Source organism: Dipodomys merriami, unplaced genomic scaffold, assembly GCF_024711535.1.
Source record: "Dipodomys merriami isolate MVZ:Mamm:240054 unplaced genomic scaffold, mDipMer1.0.p SCAF_1, whole genome shotgun sequence".
In the NCBI taxonomy this organism is placed as follows: domain Eukaryota; kingdom Metazoa; phylum Chordata; class Mammalia; order Rodentia; family Heteromyidae; genus Dipodomys; species Dipodomys merriami.
In genome coordinates, this window is record NW_027202270.1 from 80,784,765 (window position 1) to 80,796,830 (window position 12,066).

At 35.1% G+C, this 12,066-nt stretch overlaps 1 protein-coding gene and 1 long non-coding RNA gene across 3 annotated transcripts in view; one reads left to right on the forward strand and one right to left on the reverse strand.

Moving 5' to 3' along the window:
• Dpp10 (dipeptidyl peptidase like 10) overlaps nucleotides 1–12,066 on the forward strand; it is a 1,479,312-nt gene that overhangs the window by 340,238 nt on the left and 1,127,008 nt on the right. The gene's annotated exons all lie outside the window — the stretch shown is intronic.
• The window catches only part of LOC138839011 (uncharacterized), a 42,799-nt gene that overhangs the window by 1,115 nt on the left and 29,618 nt on the right, over nucleotides 1–12,066 (reverse strand). The gene's annotated exons all lie outside the window — the stretch shown is intronic.

Here is a 12,066-nt window from a genome sequence, read left to right on the forward strand (position 1 = left end):
ACCATGTGATCTTTTTGCTTCTTTTGTATGTACTTCCCCCACGGTATAACCCCTGTTTTCACTGTATTTGATGTTGGTGCCCTGTATCAAGTATATACATTTTTCTAATTTGGGGAGGGGAAGGGAAATAACAAAATGCTAAAATAAGGATACGGGTTTATCCCTTGTAACAATGAGATGTACAAGACACTATGTTGAAAACAAACTTTACAACATGGGGGAGAGGGAGGAGTTGAGGAGGTAGGGAGGGATGGGATTGTAGGGGATAAACCAAGGAGGTAACAATGCTTAATAGGAAATGTACTCATTACCTTACCCATGCAACTGTAAGCACTCTTTACACTATTTTACAATAAAAAACATAAAAAAGAAATACTAGTTTTTGTGAAACAATAATGTTATTCTAGTAATATCTACAATTTTTATGTTCCATAAAAGTCTTAGAACTGGGAAATGGAAAGACTTGGAAAAAACTGTATTAAGTGAAGTAAGCCAGATCTAAAGAAACATAGGTCCCATGGTTTTCCTTATTTGCAATAACTAGTATATGTCTGAGTCAAGCAGAAAAAGTCAGATAAGTTGATATTAGGGGAATGAACCCCAAGATAAGTATTCAAATGCTTTTTTTCTTTCAGATGATTGTTTCTAACATATTTATAAGATGATTTCTATGTTGCTTTGTATGTCCTTTCCCCACGGTATAACCCCTGATTTCACTGTATTTGATGTTGGTATAATTTGTGGAGGGGAAGGAAAAAACAAATCATTTAAAAAGGGATACAGGTGGACCCATTGCAACAATGATATGTACAAGTCGTTATGTCGAAAAATGAACTTCACAACTTTGGTGGTCGGGGGGGGAGGATTTGGTGGGGGGAGGTAGGGGGAGTATGGGAAGGGATGGAAAGGGGAAACAAAGAGGAGGCAACAATGCTTGATAAGAAATGAATTCGTTATCTTCCCCATGTAATTGTAACTCCTCTGTATGTTATTTTCACAATTAAAAAAGAAAAAGAAAAGACTTAGAACTGGAACTTAATTAGGACTTTTTTAAGAAAACAAAGAAAAATCCAAACAAACAATTTTCTGGCTTTACCAAAATTTACCGAGTTAGGAATTCTAGGAAGTGAAGTCCAGAAGGAGTGTGTCTCAATTTTTTCTGATGATTCTACTGTGGCTTAAGCCAGATCCATATGTGGTCTTTGTTGAGATCACTGCTGTGATTCAAGCTTCAAAATGTGGAACAATTCTTCAAATGGTATCTTGCTGTAGGGTTTATCAATTATGTGGTTTTATCTGTAGCCTGAAGCATCTTGAAAAGCAAGTATGGGCAAAAAAAGAATTATCTGCCAGAAAGCAATACCTTAGAAATGGACCAGAGCAGTCTGTGAACGAGGAAGATATTCACTAGGGATTTTTTCCACACCATGTGAGTGTTTGCCGAGTTGTCAATAACACAAAAATCTTTCGAAAACTAACTTTAAAGTATTTTTTTTTCTTTATTCGAAATGTTTGTCACTTTTCAAAAGAAAATTCTCTGAAGATGTTTTTCTTGTTCTTAGGATAAATGCACAATAAACATATAATCCAAGCTAATTGTTCAAACAGAACCAAAACAAGGCTGGAGGTCAGAAGTCAATTAAAAAGCCAAAAGTGTTTGAAAGAAGTAATTTTGTTTTAATAAACATTGACTAAACCTAATCTAGAAAAATTCAGTCTTGTTTTATTAATTATGTGGTTTTACGTTGGCTGATGTATAACAAGACTATAATGTCTGTTAAGTACAACAATAAGACCACAGAGAGCAAGAGTGAAGACAAGAACACCAAAGTGGTGGATGGCCATTCGTAAGGAAGGGCAGTCCTTGAGATCCACATTTCCAAGTTCTTGTCTTCATTTCCCATAATCACTCTGTTCATTTTGCCATGACACCAGATACGATCATTTGCTCAGAAAATGGACTTTTTAAAGCAAATTCACAAGGGACACATATCAGAATTATCTACTCTGTCTGTCTGTCTGTCTGTCTGTCTTGTCTATCTATATTCTGGGGCTTGAACTCAGGCCCTGAGTAATATCCCTGAGCTTTTTTTACTCAAGGCTATCACTCTACCACTTGAGCCACAGTTTCACTTGTGGCTTTTGGTGGATAATTGAAGAATCTCACAGAGGTGTCCTGCCATGGATGTCTTTGAAATGAGATACTCAGATCTCAGCTTCATCAGTAGCTAGGATTACAGGTGAAATGCATCAGTACTCAGCAGTGCTAAGTGTTTTTTTAAATAAGTTTTTTGTTTGAATACGGTACAGAAAAGAGGTTACAGTTATATGAACAAGGTAATGAATACATTTCTTATCAAGCATTGTTGTCTCCTCCTTTGTTTATCTCCTACCATCCCTTCCCTCCCATCTCCACAACTACATTCCCCCTATCTTTACCCCCACTCCCCGCCTAAATTGTAAACTTCGTTTTTCAACATAGCCTCTTGTACATCTCATTGTTGCAATGGGTCAACCTGTATCCTTGTTTAAACAATTTGTTTTTCCCTTCCCCTCCCCAAATTATACCAACATCAAATACAGTGAAAAAGGGGTTGTACCATGGGGGAGAAACATGCAAAGCAACAAAAAAATCACATGGTACCTTATAAATATGTTAGAAACAGTAGCAAGAAAGAAAATAAAAACACTTGTGTCCTTATCTTGGGGTTCATTTCACTTAAAACCATCTTATCTGAATTTTTCTGCTTGTTTCATACATATACTAGTTATTGCAAATAAGGGAAACCTGTTTCTTTGGGTCTGGCTTACTTCAGTTAATATAATTTTTTCCAAGTCTTTTCATTTCCTCACAAATGGGGCAATGTCATTCTTTCTAATGGAGTAATAGAATTCCATTGTGTATATTTACCACATTCATCTACTGAGGGGCATCTGGGTTGGTTCCATATCTTAGCTATGGTAAATAATGTTGCAATAAACATAGTTGTGCTGGTAGCGATCACAAACAAGACCATACTAAAGTATTATCAGTCTTAATGAGTGACTCAGTCTGTGGTTTTGAGCAGAAGCAACAGGGCATACAGTTGAAGCTGTGGAAGCTCTTTCTGACTTCCAAGGATATAAAGATATGTGGACTGTAAAATCACAAAGTTTGAGAGAGAGAAATACTTCATGTGCTTTTTCGTTGTTGATTGTTTCTTAGAATGTATAATTATAGTGGAGCTTGTTCTTGCTATATAGTAAGCATTTTACTAGTTATAACATTTTGTCTTTGTAATAATGATGCAAAATTGCTTGCATGAGTATTGTTCCAATTCCACAAATATAGAAGAAAGGATGTTAAGAAGTGTGAGTAACTTGTATCAGATCACACAACTATAAAGTGTTACAGGATAATAGACTCTCATTCAGATGTCAGGGTGTGCCTTTTCTTTGTGTTCTGTGACTGCTGTCTATCTCATTCTATAGTACAATTGCAACGTACCAGATTTTCTGACTTCTATCTTAATGTAATTTACTACTCTTTGATCAAACTGCCCTCTCATTCTTTGTGACCATTCTCCTCTCCACTTCTCTGACATCAGTTCTTTTAGGTCCCAGATATGAATGAGGATATGTTATTACTTGTCTTTCTGTGCTAGGATTATTTCTTTTAAATTAATTATCTGTAGTTTTATCCATTGCTGCTGCAATGTGTTTTGATGTCTGCACAGTATTCATAAAGTATATAAATAAATTATGAAAAACATTACATTTTATAGTATACATACAATAGTATGTATATACATATTCTATATGTGCACTATATATGTATACATAGTATATATGCATACTGTATACATACTACATACATACTATACACATACTACTTTTGCTGGGCCCATGAATTAATTGAAAGCAGGATAAAAGCTGAGCACCAAGTCCCCTTCTTTTACTCAGTGCCTTTGATCTAATCCAGTCTCTCTTGCAAGTCACTCTGCAGTCACCTTCAGGAAAGTCTGGATTTACTTATAAGCATCTTTTGCCAAAAGTTAAAACACATCCAGATAAGCAATGCCTTCAGCTTATACCAAAAGGTGAAACTTCTCCAAAGAAAGAGAACAGCCAAAATCTACTGACCTGGCAGGCAACGGTGACTAATTTGTTCTTCTTCCCCTCAAGTGATGAACCAATAACAGTTTCTCTCCAGAACTCTTCAACCAGTAGGACACACCTGTGACTGGAAAAATGTCTTCCCTATACATACCTTTATCAAACCCTGGCCCCAGCTCCTTGTCTATTTAAAGCTAAGGCAATTTGTTTCCCTGAAAATATAATAAATCCAACTCAACTCTTCACCATGTCTCTTTATTTGGCACATAGGGGCAAGTATCAGACCTGATATGAAATTCCAGTTTCACTTGGATATTTTCCAGTGATAATCCTCATCATATATTAGAAGCAATTGGCTTAATCAACTATTAGTCCTAAATTATAGTTCTACAAGTGCCTATCTGTACTACCTTGAAAAATTTTGTGTAAATTCTTTTTATGAAAGGAAATGGCTGCACCTGTATTTTTTCTGGATTAGTAGGCTTGCTACTCTATAAAAGTTGCATTTGAAAGATGTAAAGTTAGTATTTTTGACCTTAAATGAGAAAATAAAAATTGTTAATTAGACACACTTACCATCAACAATCTAAAGTATAAAGGAGGATCTCAGAGAGCTTCCTAGCAATTCAGGGAAAAGAAAATCGTCCTGTTCCTATCTGACCTTCCTGTACCTGGAAATCCTGTAAGTTCAGACATTTGAAACAAAAGAACAGCAACTTTCTATCAAACTAATGAGAAAAAGAACTGGAAAGAGATGTAATTAACATGATACTATTATGTACAGGAAATAGAAGGGTCCTATGGATTTTTATGAATTTATAGATGTTTCTCTTTAGAATATCTTCTCAATAGTGAGATAAAGAATTCACACATTAATTTTGACTTGGTGCAAAGAAGGTTATTCTACCTTAACCTCGTCAAAGATCAAAATTAATAGGAGGAGTAATCATCTATTGTTGAAGAGTGGTAAAGTACCATGGAGTGTCAGAACAGAGAGAGCTTGAGGTTGATGCTGCAATAAATAAGTAAATCAATCAACCAAGTAATATTTAGGCTGCAAAATAAAGAAAAGATTGCTGATTATAAAAGGTGTGGCTAGGTTGGGAACAATACTTGTAACACCCATGAATTAAAATGAGGACTTCCTTGTACTATCACACTTACTCTGCCACACCATGCTGGCAGTCCTACTGTTTTCCTAGTTCCTTTATGGCTCTCAGATGTGTTTCTTTATAGTTTCCTGACTAGGTTCTCTCTAGTTTAGAGGTAGTGGTAACAGCAGCGAAGAGAGGAACCGATTTCAGCAAACAGTAAAGAATTCCTCCAAAAGCTATGAAAGCTTCTTTACAACACAGCATAGCACTACTAAGTCTACATGCAAAGGAAATGCAATTGGTATGTCAAAGTTACATTGGTTCCACGTCTATGTCCATTGCAGAGATATATCCACCATTGGCAGTGGAAATAACCTAAGTCTATCAATCTTTGAGTGAAAAAAAATATAGAGAGAGACACACACACACATATATGAATACTATAGTGTGTATATGCATATTAGTAAATTATATATACAAACTCTATAGCAGTCATATGTATATAAAAATACATGAATATATTATATATGAATACTACATAGTATTATATAGTATACTATATAATAAATTCATATATATTACATATTCTTATTATATAGTATTCATATTATATGGTATATATTATAAGATGTTGTATTCATACAGGATAATATTATTAAATGATATATACCTATATAGCATTCATATATATTATTAGAGTATATATAGCATATATAAATATCATATACTATAGTATCCATATCTATTCATACACGTGGATAGTATAAAATTCAAATACTTTAGTGTATATTATTCTACAGTGAATATATATATAGTATGGTATGTGTATAGCATGTATGTAGTATGTATATAGTATGCATGTGTACTACGTATACATATAGTGCACATATATAATATGTATATACATACTATAGTATATATACCATAATGCAATATGTTTTTCATAATATATTTATATACTTTATGAAGACTATGCAGACATCAAAACACATAGCAGCAGCAATGAATAAAAAGGCTGGAAATGGAGTTGTGTCTTATGTGGTAACGAGTTAGTCTTCAGCAATATAAAGCTCAGGGACAGTGCCTAGGCCCTGAGTTCAAGATTCAAGACCAGCAAAACAAAACAAAGAAAGGAAGAAAGGAAGAAAGGAAGAAAGAAAGGAAGGAAGGAAGAAAGGAAGGAAGGAAGGAAGGAAGGAAGGAAGGAAGGAGGAAAGAAAGAAAGAAAGAAAGAAAGAAAGAAAGAAAGAAAGAAAGAAAGAAAGACGGAAGGAAGGAAGATAGAAAGAAAGAAATGAAAGAAAGGAAGAAAGAAAGAAGTTGCATAAATAGCATGTTTTAAACACTAGCAATTTAAATTGTAAAACTTCTGGGTATAGGAAGTTCATGAGCCAGGTCTCAGTAGTTCTTGTTTCTTCAGAAGCCATTCCCTTGATTCCAAGTAGTTCCCATTTTGTCATGCCTTTATTTGGCCTTTTCACTTTTTATGTCTCTTCTTATCTAAAAGAACCATAGTCAGACTGAATTAGAACCAGTTCTATTAGCCTAATGCCTAATTTTAGTTTAGTAACATTGATAACTTTGTCTCATAAACCATATTTTGAGAAGTTAGGACTTCAACATATGAATTTGGGGTAACACAGTTCAGTTGATAAAATGACACAATGGCATTTGTATTTCCTCTGACCCAAAACAACAACAAAAGAAAAGAAAAGAAGAGCACTGGTCTATAAAAAACACAGAACTATTATAGTAATTACACCCACTATGATAATACTTCCAGGCTTTCAGTCCTTCAAAAGGGATGAGAGAATTTCTTATGTTGTAGTAGGCTTATTTTTGTGTCCTTAAAATAAGAACATGTCCAGAAGATACAAGACTCCAAGTCTCATTAAAAAATGCAGGTTGTTTTTTTTTTTACTGTCCTTTTCTTCTCTGTTCCAGGAGATTAATAAATACACTGATTATTATCATGCTGTTTTCATCTCTCTGCTTCTGAGATATTTTCTTTCCTCCTTTAAAATGTCAGAGCAAATCAACTTTGTATGAAGATGACAGAAGATTTTACTAGAACTAGACATCATTATCAAAGAAGGAAAGTATTCTGGCTTTTCTTTTGTAAATTTCTTACTGGTGATTTCCAATAGGAACTCTGCAGGCCTTTGAGTTGCCAAAAGAAGAAGAAGTAAAAAAGTTGGCTTTCTGAAAAAGGAGCAGATAAACTTAGATCATCATTTATAGTTTGTTAATTCATTTTATTACAAGATGGACAAAAATTGAATATTAGGACTGTAATGGAGAGCATTCTTGAAAGTTACTAACCCATATAAGCCTGCTTTCCCAAACCTGCCTAGATGTACCTATGTAATTATTTCATTCCTAATATTGTTAGAAAAATATTTCATTTTTAAACTCTTGATCAACTGTTCTCAGGATTCTATCTTCTTTTTCTTTCCTCTGTCATTTTATTATTAATTATCCTCTATCTGGGAAATAACATAGACCCCTCCCCTCATCTACGTTTTTTTCTGTCTTTTCTCAGATAATATTATGAAAAATATATGTAAATATATGACTTAATTCTGAGTTTCTGAAGGGAAAACCTATGTGACATCTGTCCCTGTAAACCTGCTGCCAAAAAGTAGCAGGACTCATAAAATTAACTCTCAAAACTCAATGGCTTTTCTCTAGGTCAATAACAAGAAGAGTGCAGCTGAAATCAGGAAAGCAACTACTTTTGTAATAGCCCCACAAAAAATAAGATGCCTAGGAATTGACTTAACTAAAGAAATGAAGGACCCCTATGATGAAAATTCTAAAAACCTGAAAAAGGAAATTATAGCAGAACTAAGGAAGTGGAAAAAACTCCAATGCTCCTGGATTAGAAGGATTAACATCATGAAAATGGCAATACTGCCAAAAGTTATCTACAAATTCAATGCAATACCCGTCAATATCCCAACCTCATTCTTCAATGAAATAGAAAAAGCAACCCAAAATTTCATATGGAACAATAAAAGACTCCAAATAGCAAAAACAATCTTTAGCAGAAAGAACAGTACTGGAGGAATATTAATACCAAATTTCAAACTCTACTACAAAGCCATAATAATAAAAATAGCTTGGTACTGGCACTAGACGAGACCTGAGGAGCAATGGAATAGAAATGAAAACCCAGAAATGAACCCGCAGACCTATAGCCCCTTAATTTTCAATAAGGGAGCCAAAAAATATAATGGAAGACAGACAGCCTCTTCAGTAAATGCTGCTGGCAAAATTGGTTAAAAACCTGTAGAAAACTGATGCTAGAACCTTATCTATCACCCTGTACTAGAATCAACTCCAAATGGATCAAAGACCTCGGAGTCAAAGCAGACACCCTGAAAACATTACAGGAACGAATAGGAGAAACTCCAGGGCTTCTTAGCACAGGCAAAAAATTTCTTAATAAAGACCCAGAAACACAACAAATCAAAGAAACGTTGGACAAATGGGATTGCATGAAGTTGCAGAGCTTCTGCTTGGCAAAGGATATTGCTAGCAAGATCAATGAAAGCCCACAGATTGGGAGAACATCTTCACTAGCCATACAGTGGGTCTCATCTATAAAATATAATTTGAATTCAGAAAATTAAATCCCCTAAAAACAAATCCTCAAAGTAACAACTGCCTGATTAGTAAGTGGGCTAAAGACTTAAAGAGAGACTTCTCTGAAGAGTAAATAATAATGGCCAATAGACTCATGAAGGTTCAACTTCTCTAGCCATAAAAGAAATGCAAATCAAAACAACATTGAGATTCTACCTCACCCCAGTTAGAATGGCTATAATCAAGAAATCTAGTAACAACAGATGCTGGAGGGGATATGGCCAAAAGGGACCCTACTCAATTTTTGGTGGGAGTGTAAACTTGTTCAACCACTTTGGAAAGCAGTATGGAGGTTCCTCAAATGACTACACAAAGAGCTCCCCTATGACCTAGCAATCCCACCTCAGAGCATTTACCCAAATGAAAATAAACAATGCCATCCTAAAGCTACCAACACAACTATGTTTATCACAGCATTATTCACCATAGCTAAGATATGGAACCAACCCAGAGCCCCTCAGTAGATGAATGGATCAAGAAAATGTGATATATATATATATATATATATGTATATATATATATATATATATATATGCACACACACACACACACACACACACACACACACACACACACACACACACAATGGAATTCTATGTGTCCATCAGAAAGAATGACATTGCCCCATTTATTAGGAAATGGAAAGACTTGGGAAAATTTATATCAAGTTAAGTAAGCCAGACCCAAAGAAACATAGCACAAGCAGAAAATGTCAAAACCTATGTATATATGACCACATAACATGATGATAAGTGAAATGAACCCCAAGATAGGGATACAAGTGGTTTTATCTTTGTTGGTGTTGTTTTTAATATACTTACAATGTCCTATGTGATTTTTTTGTTTCTTTTGTCTGTTCTTCCCCCATGGGATAGCCCCTGTTTTCACTGTATTTGATTCCAGTGCCCTGCATCTTGTATATACATTTTTCTAATTTGGGAAGGGGAAGGGAAATAGCAAAATGACGAAATAAGGACACAGGTTGACTTTTTGTAACAATGAGATGTTGAAAACAAACTTTACAACTTTGGAGCAGGGGGAAAGGGAGGAATGAGTTGGGGAAGTGGGGATGGAAGGGATAGTAGGGGAAAAAAAAGAGGGATAACAATGCTGGATAGGAAATGTGCTCATTAACTTACTCCTGTAATTGTAACTTTTCTGTACAGTATTTTTATGATAAAATATATATTTAATTTTTTAAAAAACCTGCTGCTAAGCATGGTTCTTGTTTATTGTTGCTTCTCAAACAACATTCTCAATCTGATGAAGATGGAAGGGTGGAAGGGATGGAGGAAGAAAGTGAGAGAGTGAAATTGGGAGAGAAGGAAAGAAGGAAAGAAGGTAGGAAGGAAAGAAAGACAAACTCATAGGCAGAAGTGTATTAGTGTAACAGTACTTAGAATATTTAAAATTGTAAATTTGATTCAATGAGTCTATAAAATCAGAAATATGAAGTTATTATGTAGACAATGATAATTCCAAAAAGCAGGCAATCTTTATAATTTAGACCAACTTTGCTGCTCTCTTCCTGATGCTTGTACAGAAATAAGGGCTTACATGCTTTACAAAATTGTTCAACTTTCCTCTGTATTTGGCTGTCAACTACATGGCCCAAAATTAGTAAGTGAAGACTAAATATTCTACAGCAGTTAATAACCCTGATATTTGTTATTATATATAAAGATTCTGACAATATTTTCATGATTCAATTTAATGGTAATCTTAAACCACCTAACTACTTAGTCTTTCAATGGAAGCATTTACTCTGCTCTTATTAAATTTACAGTGCTGCACCAAGAACTTAGAAGAAGTACATATTAATGTATTTCTGACAATTTTTCTCTCATCAACTAATGTAAATATTAACAAAAACAAAAGATGTAATCAAGAAATCATGGAAAGGAAATAGTTAAGTTCTTTAAGAATAATATTGAGGGCGACATTTTTCATTGTCCTAATAAAATGGCATGATTTGAAACTCCTTTATACAGCTACTTGACAAAATAAGAAATAGAACAATACTGAAATATAGTTCTGTTGATAAAAATATTAAAATGAAACTCCCTGTAAGCTGTTGAATATTATAGTAAGTAGCAGATCTGGTGAAAGTGAGAGTTACATAGTCAGTCTAAATATACTATATACAGGGTCTGGGAAGGTGGCTCAGTGGTAGAGCGCTTGCCTTGCATGTATGAGGCCCTGGGTTCGATTCGTCAGCATCACATAAGCAAAAAGAAAAAAAGCCAGAAGTGGCACTGTGATTCAAGTGGTAGAGCGCTAGCCTTGAGCTGAAGAGCTGAAGGACAGCGACCAAGCCCAGAGTTCAGGCCCCACAACCGGACCCCAAAAAGAAAACACTATATACATATTTTGAAATACCACAAGGAGAGCTCTTCGAACAATTAGCGTATACTAAACAAAATGAAGGACAGCAAAGGAAACCAGATCCTGTCTAGGATGAGGTACTACTGGGTAGGGGGAGAAGGGATTAGAAAACATATTAAAGAGGGTAAGTGTGGTCAACTTACACTGTATGCATATATGGATATGTCCAAACAAAATTCTTTTGAACAAAAAATGGAAGTTTTGAAATAGTATAAAGCAAAGACTTTTAAGAATTGCTGCAAAGAAAATAAAGCAAAAGAGCATTTTTTACAAATGCTCACAGAAGTGACTTGGACTTACAATAAATGCTGTTACCTGTTTATCTTCTTTGAATTTATCGAAATTTGATCACAGGAATATCCATGGGTCAAAGAAACTCAGTAAGACCTCATGCTCCCCTGAGCTGGATAGAGGGCCTGGAGTTGTGACCTGAACATGTGTGGCTGAGAAACACATACAGGAGCCCCTTCCATTACTCTGGTTCTAGGAGATATTTTTAGATTTACTACACATTTTAAGAAGAATGCAGTGGTCTGTGAAAAGGCTAACATTTCTTCAGGAGACAGAAATCTGCCTGACAGATAAACATCCCTTCAGCCTTTCCTAAGCCCTGTTTGTATAGAAAGCTTGACAGAAACGGAAATCTGTACTGCTTCAAGGAGAAACAGCAGAGATCGAATCAATAGAAGGCATCCTTATTCCCATTTCAGGAAATCCAGAGATCAGTGTGTTCTTATTTCCGAAGGTTGGAATCCAAGGTCACATGGTGACCTGCAATTACTAAACACCAGGGGATAGCAGAGAACAGTGGGAAAAGCAAGAGGCTGCTAATCAGGTGACTTGG